A 10,254-nucleotide genomic window follows, 5' to 3' on the forward strand; every position below is an offset into this window, starting at 1 on the left:
ATATTATAATATTATATTATAACAAACCTATTATTATATATAAAACTATATTATATTAATAAAATATAATAACATACGTATTGTTATATAATATTAATAGAATTTATATGTGTTACGTAACTATATTATATATATATATATATATATATATATAATATTATAATACGTATTACTTCAAAATAACTTATAATATTTTCTTAATTATGAAATTGTTTGTTAAATTGTTCATTATCACAGAATGCCTGCTTCTAATCTCACCTCACTATCCAATTGGTCACCGAATGTCTGAACGCATCAGACTCACCTTCGACGCTAGCACATATGACTAGTCACAACTGACTGGACCAGGTCAGCTCTATGATCAGGGATGTGCCAACTCAGCATTTTAAGTCCCCTCTATCCTACCAACAAAGAAAGGCTCTCAACCAGTTTTAATTAATTTATTAAAGTTACCTAAACTAGTCTGTTGTGTTCTAAACCTCAAGCGCTCAATTTTTTTATGTTTTACCCCCCTCCCACAATACTCTGAAACAGTACTTGTACACTTATTTAATACTCATATACATGTTATCAGAGAGTCCTTACTCCAAACCCTCCAACAAGATCAATTTCAACCAAAACAGATTAATTTCAACATAGACAATTCATATACATCCAATTCTCATGCACTATTTGAATACTTAAACACACAATAATTATACACAGCTTCACAGTCTCAATTTGGACATCTAGTAAAATTAAAAATTGCAGGACAATTTCACAAACACATAAGTTCAAATTCAACATTGAAATATTTTATAAAATAAATTCCAAAAAAATAATCAGCTCCCCTTACCTCTTTTGCTTTCACTGGACAGTTCACACAAGACCTCCAAATAATACCCTAACGCAGAGACAAGAACAACCGGACCTAAAATCACCAAAATGGTGATGGAATAAGCTCCTAGAGCAAAAATTGAGTACAAAATAGAAAAAGGAATATACTGACACATGAGAAACAACAAAGTTGCATACCCTAGATCTGCAACAGTTGGAGGGAAGGGGAAAAATTGACTTACCAGCTAGATCGAAAAATGTTCGGTTTGAATCGAAGCCCTTGACGCTAGGAACGATTTGGCAGCACCAAATCAAGAATTGAATGGTTCACTTTGCTAGAAGTATAGAGAGAAGGCAGAGAAATTGTTAGGGCAAGGGTTTTAGAGAGAGAAAGTGGAAATTGGCAAACGAGAAATCTGATTCTCAAAAAAGCCCCTTCCAAAACTAAGGCACCCTTAGTCTGATGGGCCGGCTGCCTCCAACTAGGGCCCATTGACTTTTAAAAATTTTAAGGCCCTTACAAAAACATTCTTACGTTTTTTTATGTAACTAAAAAACTTATATTGACTGTTATCTTTTCGTCTTTCGTTGTGTTTCATTTAAATAATTTTTATTTTATTGTATAATTTATTATATTCTTTAATTATACAATATCTACTAAGTTCATTAAAATTTTAAGGGTATTTCGCATCGTATTTCAGTTTTAATTACACTTTTTATTTATTTATCTAATTTTATTTGAAGAATGTATTAGAGATATTTTTTATTTGTCTAATTTTTTATGAAGAATGTATTAGAGACATTTGTGTTACAAATATCTAATAAGAATTTATAAAATAATATATTAAAAGTGATAATATGTTATAAATAATGAAACTTATTTATTTCAATATTTAAAAGTTTAAGGTATAAATAAAATTTCAATTAATAAGTTTCATTATTTAAAACATATTATCTCTTTAAAATCTTTCACAAGTTGTATAACCTTTTTCTAAGTTTTCTAACCTATAGTTCATTTGTTTGAAAATAAAAGACTGTTTGAGTGACCATTGAGATGAGATATTTAAGTTTGTTCGATCAATTTCTACAAAAAAATAAGGTTTAAATTCTTTTTTGCTTCCTAAGTTATAAGATGGTGTTCATTTTAGTTCTCGTTTTAAAAAATGTAAACCTTTGGTTCCTAAGTTATAAAAAATGTATCAAATCAGTCCCTAAATTGCTGAGAAGTATGTGTTTAAAAGCATGTAAGGACAACTTTGTATCATGTAAGCATGCAAATATTTCAGATCACCCATACATCCACCAAAAAATAAGTCCCAACCGCTAACGATTGAGACTGATTTGATACATTTTTTATAACTTAGGGACCAAAGGTTTACATTTTTAAAAACGGAGACTAAACTGAACACCAACTTATAACTTAGGGACCAAAAAAGGATTTAAACCAAAAAATAAGTTAGTTTAGGTTTTTTTTTGTTGTTTGAGTGTTTTTCGGTGTATGTGAGTTGTTTTAGCTCGCATGTGCCAACTGAGTCATTTATACAACTCTCTACTGACCAGTGATCTTGATAAAGTATGTCTTAATCATGTTTATGTGGTTTATAGAGTTCCTTGAGGTGTGGGAGTCATTATAGGTTCATTTGAGTTTTTTAACCCTCTAAAAGGTAAGAGAAGCTAAATATCGTTGTTTTCAAGTTTTTATGCTATGAGAACTGTAGTTGCATGTTTGGTTGTTTATGATTGATGGAATTGTTGATATAGTTGATTGAATTGCTATTGAAACTTGTTTGTGTAGCATATTTTTGTGATGCTTGATTTGGTCGAAATTGGTGACGAGTTAATAGAGTAAGGATCTAGTCATTTGAGAAAATTGGTATTCACTTTGACACTGAAATATATTTTTTAACCAAACATTGAGTCAAGAATACCAATTTGGTCATTTGAATAGGTCTTTACTTAATTAAATCACAATTTTTAAGTTGCTAGTTTCTATATGGCGCTTAGCACCAACTGTCATCCTTAAGCTATCAATTATGTGAATGGTCCGACGTTGGATGGTGATAAGATATCGCTGAGCGCCAGTTATCATTACAGATCTAAAACCAATTTAACCCTTTTTCACTTACTGACGGGTTGGTCTCACTTAGAAAGAAAATTTGTCAAAGCTCTAGCGTCGAACACTCTCTTTTACAAAAGCTTTTATGCTTAACGCCAATGTGGTTTTGTGTGATTTTCTTATCATTGCTTGTCTGAAGTAGTTTATTATTGATTCCATTTATGTGTGGTATGAATTTGTGACGTTCCATTGATTATAATGTGATTGTAAGTATGAATAAAGTATGTTGTAAAAGGAATTTCAAGGAAAAGTTTCTTGTAATGATTTCAATTAGTGTATGTATTGATATAAGGATTCTGGGTTTATCCTCATGATTTAATAACCATTCAATCCCAAGTAAAGAAAGATGATATACATGGTGAGAAGAACATGAGGTCCTAGTCTAAGGGTTTTACCTTGACCTAAGGCGTTAATTGACTACCCTTATGTATGGTAGGGTGAAACCCATTGACAGTGGCTATGCAAAACAATAGACACCACCACAAGTGCATAACCACAAAAGTTTAACATTAATATATGAATTCGGATGGTCAAGTCTAGAATGAATTGATTGTATGCCTTACTATTTATTTATATACCTTTGTTTGTGTGTTAACATCTACATTTCTATTGTATGAATGCTCCTTTAATAAATTAAGTTACTGATTTGTGTTGTTTGTTTTCTTGTTTGCAATGATCACTTTAATGTTGCGAGCAGATAAAGATGCTTTTATGAATCAAGCGCAAGATGGTGATGGTGTAGAAGCAGAGTATGAAGTTAGTTTAATTGTATATCGATTCTTTTGTAAACTTTTGTATGCTTATGTTTTTATATGTGACGATTCTTATAGTAGTTAAACACTATTAAAATGTAATGATACATATTTGCAAATAAAATTAACAAAATAATTGATATTCATGGATAGCAGATATTTTATTATTGGTTTTAAATGAGTTGAGTATCAATATCAAACTACCCGTATCCATAAATATTTATTATCTGAAAAAATAAAAATTTAATTTATATTTTGTTAAGTTAAATTTAATTAAAATAAAAATTTAATTTATATTTTGTTAAGTTAAATTTAATTAAAATTAAAATTAATTTATTTTTTATTAAATTAAATTTAATTAAAATTTAATTTATACTATATTTTATATTTTCTGTAATTTTATTTTTAATAATTTAAAAATATTTTTTTAATAATTATAGGTATTCATAAATTTACGTGAGTTTTAAAATACTTATAAATATTTTTAAATGAATATTTGATTAGTAATGAGACGAATAAGACAATTTTTTTATGGATTAAATAATGGCTTAATTAACATGTTACATTTTTAGATCACATATTTAATATTTTTATTATTTTTTAATTAGGCGATAATGTCTAAATTAAAATTTTAAGTGTATTCCTAGTTTGTTAAGTAACCTACAAACTTTTTTTTAGTAAACTTGCTAGATATTCAACAGTGGAGATATATAATAAATTATCAAGTGGAATAAAAATTGTTCACTTTTTACTTCTCAGAGAGTTCTCTCAGATTCAATGTGCCTCCCCTTTTAACATTCGCAACAAAATAACATACATCGTAATTATCATGAAATTTCAATCATGTATAATTTTTTATCTGTTTCTATAATTATTTATGTTTACCTAATTAATATTAGATACTTTATTTTAATGTTTATGTAATTATTATTTTTTCTAGATATTTGATTTTGAAAAAAAAAAAAATCATCACTTAAATTGAATTTTTAACAATATCCATTTTTTCTATAATTTTTGTTTTAAAAAAATGATTTAACCAATATCTGAATCAGTACAAAGATAAATATGAACATGTATATAAGTATATCCATGAGTAAAACAAAAACGAGACCCATATTTCATACCTATCCAAATGTAAATGAAATGAATTTTTGCTTAAGAAATTTAAATGAATATAGTTAAATTAATTCACTTTTGTCATCCTAATTTTAACTTTGTTTTTTGTTTACTTTATTGAAGTCCTTATTCTTTGAGTATATTTTAAGTTTTTGTTATTGAATTATTTATTTCTGATAAATAGTTTATTTAATATAATATAACATATTTTATTTTTAGTATAATAAGAAGAAAAGTAATCCTAGAACAAAAGCTTTAATTCTCTTAACTTTTTTGTTTGAATTTCATAAATGATTGAGACATTTGAATACATATTTAATCTTTAACAATTATTTTGTGTATTTATCAAAAGAAAAATTAACGTTAATATGAATATATTAAATAAATTTATAATACAAAAAACAAAGAGTAAAAAACTCAATTTCACTAAAAAATTTATTTTCCTATTGTATTGAGACCATTCTTTTTCTACTCTTAACTTTTTTTTTTTAGTAAATCATGTCTCTTATGTAAAAATAAATCACTATATTTCTACTTAGACCGTCATTCAATCAAAAATAAAATTTTCAGGTTTTTTAATTATTTTAATAAAATGATTAAAGCTCTTCTATTACTTTTCATGGATAAGAATGAAACACGTGACGCATAATTCGTAACAACTCACGTATCTTGAATAATTTGTTTGTTTATTGACTAATAATTATAAATAATATAAAATTATAATATTTTCTATCACATTCTTTATATTTATTTTCTATTGATAACTAATATCATTTCTAGTTTGAATTGTTTTAAAAGTGTTAACGTGAAGGTACTCATGTTTGATGAGAAAATTTGGTGGAAATTGAAATGTAAGTTTAAATTTGAAATTAAATAAAAATGAAAAAGTTGAAGATCTTAAAAAAAATGTATAATTATAAAAGAATTTGTATAAATTAAATTTAAAAAATTCCATTATTGGATGTTTTCACTCTCTCAATTGAGTGTAACTTGATTATATTGGTACCAATGAAATTCTTCGCTATTCTAGAAAAAAAAAACTGATATCAATTAATATCCGACAGGAAGCTAAAAATGAAGTAATGTTTGAGAAGTTAAGGAGGAAAAGAAAAAAAAAATTGACTTTGGTGAATTGTTGTTATATGTTGAGAGGGAAAAGAAGAGAAAGAAAAAGGTAGGAAAATGACTGAGCAGAAAGTAATGTGTGATTTAGAAAATGAGTAGGCTTAGATGAGATGGTTAGTGTTTATGATAAAGTGATGTTTAATTAATTAAGGGCTAATTATAGTTTGTTGGGTGTATTATAGAGGGAAGACAAAAGCAGTGTATTATAGAGATCACATCACGTGGTTTCGTTTTTCTACTTTTTATTAATTTGTGAGAAGTGTGTTGTGTTGTGGAGAACTTCACCTAACTCAGCGCTTGATTAATACACATTTGAATTTGTGGCAGAGGTCTCTGTTTCATCTTTTACGATTTCCAAATATAATCATACTTAGAAAATATTATTTTGATAATATTTAAACATTATTTATATATTATTATATTATTGATTCATGGTAGTGTTTATGGTTATTATTATTGATTATAAAATAATTTTAAATTAATTACATAATAACGTGTAAATAATATTATTAAAATAATATTATCTAAGTATCATTGTCGTTTTTCAAAATTGCTTTCATTCCTTTTTTTCATACAAACCGCTTTAACTTTGACTATTTCCTACCACCATTTCTTTCTTGCCTTAGTACTTACTGCAAATACTCATTCTTCGTTATATTTACTTTATTATAGAAATTTCAAAAATTATGTCAGTTGTTAGATTATTTTTTATATTAAGTTACATATTTTTTCTTAAGAATATGCAACTTATATAATTTTTTGGTAATCTAACTTATAAAACAATTTCTTTATGCATGTGGGAATAACTTATGCTCATTCTTAAAAAATATTTGTTAACAATACTCATTATTCTCTTTTGCATATTAGAGAAATTATTACCTTGTCTAATTCTTATACATGAAAATCAATGTAACATTTGTGTTTCTAAAATGTTAAATCTTTATTTAGTAAGCAATAAATATATAAGGGTTTAATATTATATATACATATATAATATTAAACCCTTATAAATACTAAGTAATATGCTTTTGATTTTTTTTTCCAATACTTACTTTTGATTTCATTGTATTTAGTTAATATCTAATTGCATTTCTCAATGTAAATAAGGAGAGCATATTTGTTTTGAAAGTTAAATCGCGAGTGACTGAACAATATTGCAAATGCTTAGACTGAATAGTGAAATGAAATATTGCAAGCAATGATGACTTTATTTACAAAAAATTATCAAGTGTTTCGTATTTCAAACTTCACTTACAATAATATAAATTTTCGTTTTAAACATATTTTTTTATAGTTTACATGAAAATTGTTATTAGTCTTTTTTAAAAAAAAAAATTGGAATAATTTAGTCTCCATCTTTATAATAGTGTGAATTTAGTCATTTTAACCAAATTTATTAAATTTAGTTGATGTTTTAAACGCATTTCTCAATTAATATTAAAGGAAAAAATGTGTCAAATATGTAAATAATTCAAATACTATCATGAAATATGTTTGAAACATCAAATAAACTTAACAAATTTGGTTAAAAAGACTAAATTTACATATTTTTAAAATCGAAGAACTAAATTGAATCAAAATTTCAAAGAGTGACTAATTTTAATTTTTATTTAACGTTAAGGTATAAAAGATATTTAATCCTATAAATTATAATTATATATGTATATATTATATTTCAAAATTTATAGTGTGTTAGTAATTATATCTAATTTTGTAAAGAGGGGATGATAAGACAAGTTTTATTATCTTATATATGTCTACAAAGAAAAAATTCATCTCATCCTTATCGTGAATAAAAAAAACAATAAATAAAAATATAAAAAAAAGTAAAAATGATTAAATGTGTGTCTAAGAAACAATTTGATAAACCATTCAAATAAATTACATAAAGAAAAATAAATGTATAATCAAGAACATGATAAAATGAAAATTATCTTCAAAATCTAAAAATCTTTTCAAATATCAAACTAGTTAAACTGCAAAGAGAGAATGAAAAATGTTTTACCAAAACAAAAGTTCTTCAAATAAAACAAAAATTAAAAATAATAAAAAGGATAATTTTTTTATATTACCTACTAAATAAAAGTTTATACAGTTGAAATTGAAAGTCAAATGTAAAAATATAAAAATAAAAAATACTTGATTTATTGTAATTAATAATACATCAATTGAATATAACTAAACAAAAGTTATGATAATAAGAAAAATACCTTAGAGATACAATTGAGTTTATGTATATAAACCAAGTCAAACCATTAGAAGCGAAAAAATAAAATGGATAATGAGAGAGAAAAGTGGTTATAAAACTAAACATTTAGAATATATATATATATATATATATATATATATATATATATGTATTAATTTGAATATAGCAGGATAAATATTAGGACAAGTATAAAAATAGGAACAAAATGAGTATATATATTCATCTTTGTTTTTATATCCAATTGAAAAGTCATGTATTATTCTTATTCATATTCAATATTCTTATTTAATTAATACAAAAATTCTTCATAAAAAAAAAACAAATTCAAATAATATTTACACAAATAAATTTATTTGTCATTTCTAACTATAAAACCTTAATCAATCTCTGAATAATTCTGAATCCAAGAAATAGAAGACTATTGTTGACTTGTATACTTTATAGAATAATTAATATTTATTTGATATATTTGATCACACATTTCAAATTAAATATGCAACAAAAGGTTAATATTTATATGTCATTTACTAGTTATTTGAATTTGAATTTAGCATGTTACTTCTTTTATTTTATTTTACTAGAGTTATTCATGTAATATCTGCTATTACTTTATATGTAAACATGACATAAATTTTGACTTTTATAAAATATGACTCTAACTAATTAAAAGATAATAATATAATTTTAAAAATGATATGTTTTAGATAACTTACATTAAAGAAGTGGATATAATAATTTTAAAGTTGTGTAAAAATAAACAATATTATAATTTATTTTGATATGAGTGGAGATTATAATATCGTTGAGAAGATAATATTATGACATTAACAGAGGTTAAGAAGATGAGATTAAAACATCCCGTATAATGTAAATAGGATTACCAAAATTGTAAGTAGTAATGGATTTATGCTTGTTCACTTGAAGAGATTTGGGGGAGAGTAATTGACTAAATTTGATTTAAACATAATTTTTTTTTTGTTTATTTGAGTGAATTTGGAGATAAGTGAAAATAAATTTGGAAGTAAATTTTTTTAATTTGTCACATAAATTAAATCATACACTAATTCTCACAAATTTTACTTCTAAATAAACTCTCACTTACTTCCAAATCCACTCAAATAAATAACAAATTTATCTTTAAATCCACTCAATTAATTTCTTCCAAATTCTTTCAAGTCAACTAGGCATTAATGAGATTTTAAGCAGCCAGTAATCCAAAATAATATTTTTGTGATCAACATAAATTTTATAACGTTTTAAAAAGGAAACGAATAAATACAACCTCTATTTTAATATAGAATATTGTCTAAGTAAAGGTATCTTGCTCGGATATTATTCTCTTATATTTTAAATGTATTTAGGATTTGATTTTATTATAGTATAATGATTATTGTATGATTTTTATGTTAAATATGATTAAAATATAAAAACTAAAGAATTATACTTTTTTTATAAGTATATTATTTCTATTTAACCAATCTATAATGATTTTTTTTTTCTTTCTTCCTAAACATCAAAGTAGATTTTTTTTTTCACTAAAAAACTCTAGATTTTCATAAACAACAAGTTTTTAAATGAACACAAAGATTATCCAACACTTGATGAAGTGAATAAACTTAAGAAAATAATACAACATAAATACTATGTTATTCTATGCATATATTAGAGTTTTTGTCATGTATAACTTGTATCTATCTCGTCTCTTAATCAATCTGTTATTATCTCATCAAATAATATATATATATAAAATATTAATGGCTAGGTTGTTTTCTCTTACAAATAGATAATAATATATAGCAATTTGTTTATAGGTTGATTTTTCCATAAATGTCTTTCTTGGATAAGTAGAGAAAGTGTGATCATATAGTATAGGACGCACACATAAGATACTCACTATTTTCTACACTTGTTTTCATAATCATGTTGCACCCTTTTTATTAAGCAACACATTGGATACTAAATAAAATATGATACCTCAATCTTACCATATCTTTTTCACTCGACAAATAAACATTGGTTCATCGATAATTTATCATTTTGTTATCATAAAAAATAATAAGAGTAATTGAAATGTATTACATGAATATATCACTGCCAGATGGGCCAATTCTAACAAAAAT

This window comes from Vigna radiata, chromosome 7 (genome assembly GCF_000741045.1).
Source record: "Vigna radiata var. radiata cultivar VC1973A chromosome 7, Vradiata_ver6, whole genome shotgun sequence".
Classification (NCBI taxonomy): Eukaryota; Viridiplantae; Streptophyta; class Magnoliopsida; order Fabales; family Fabaceae; genus Vigna; species Vigna radiata.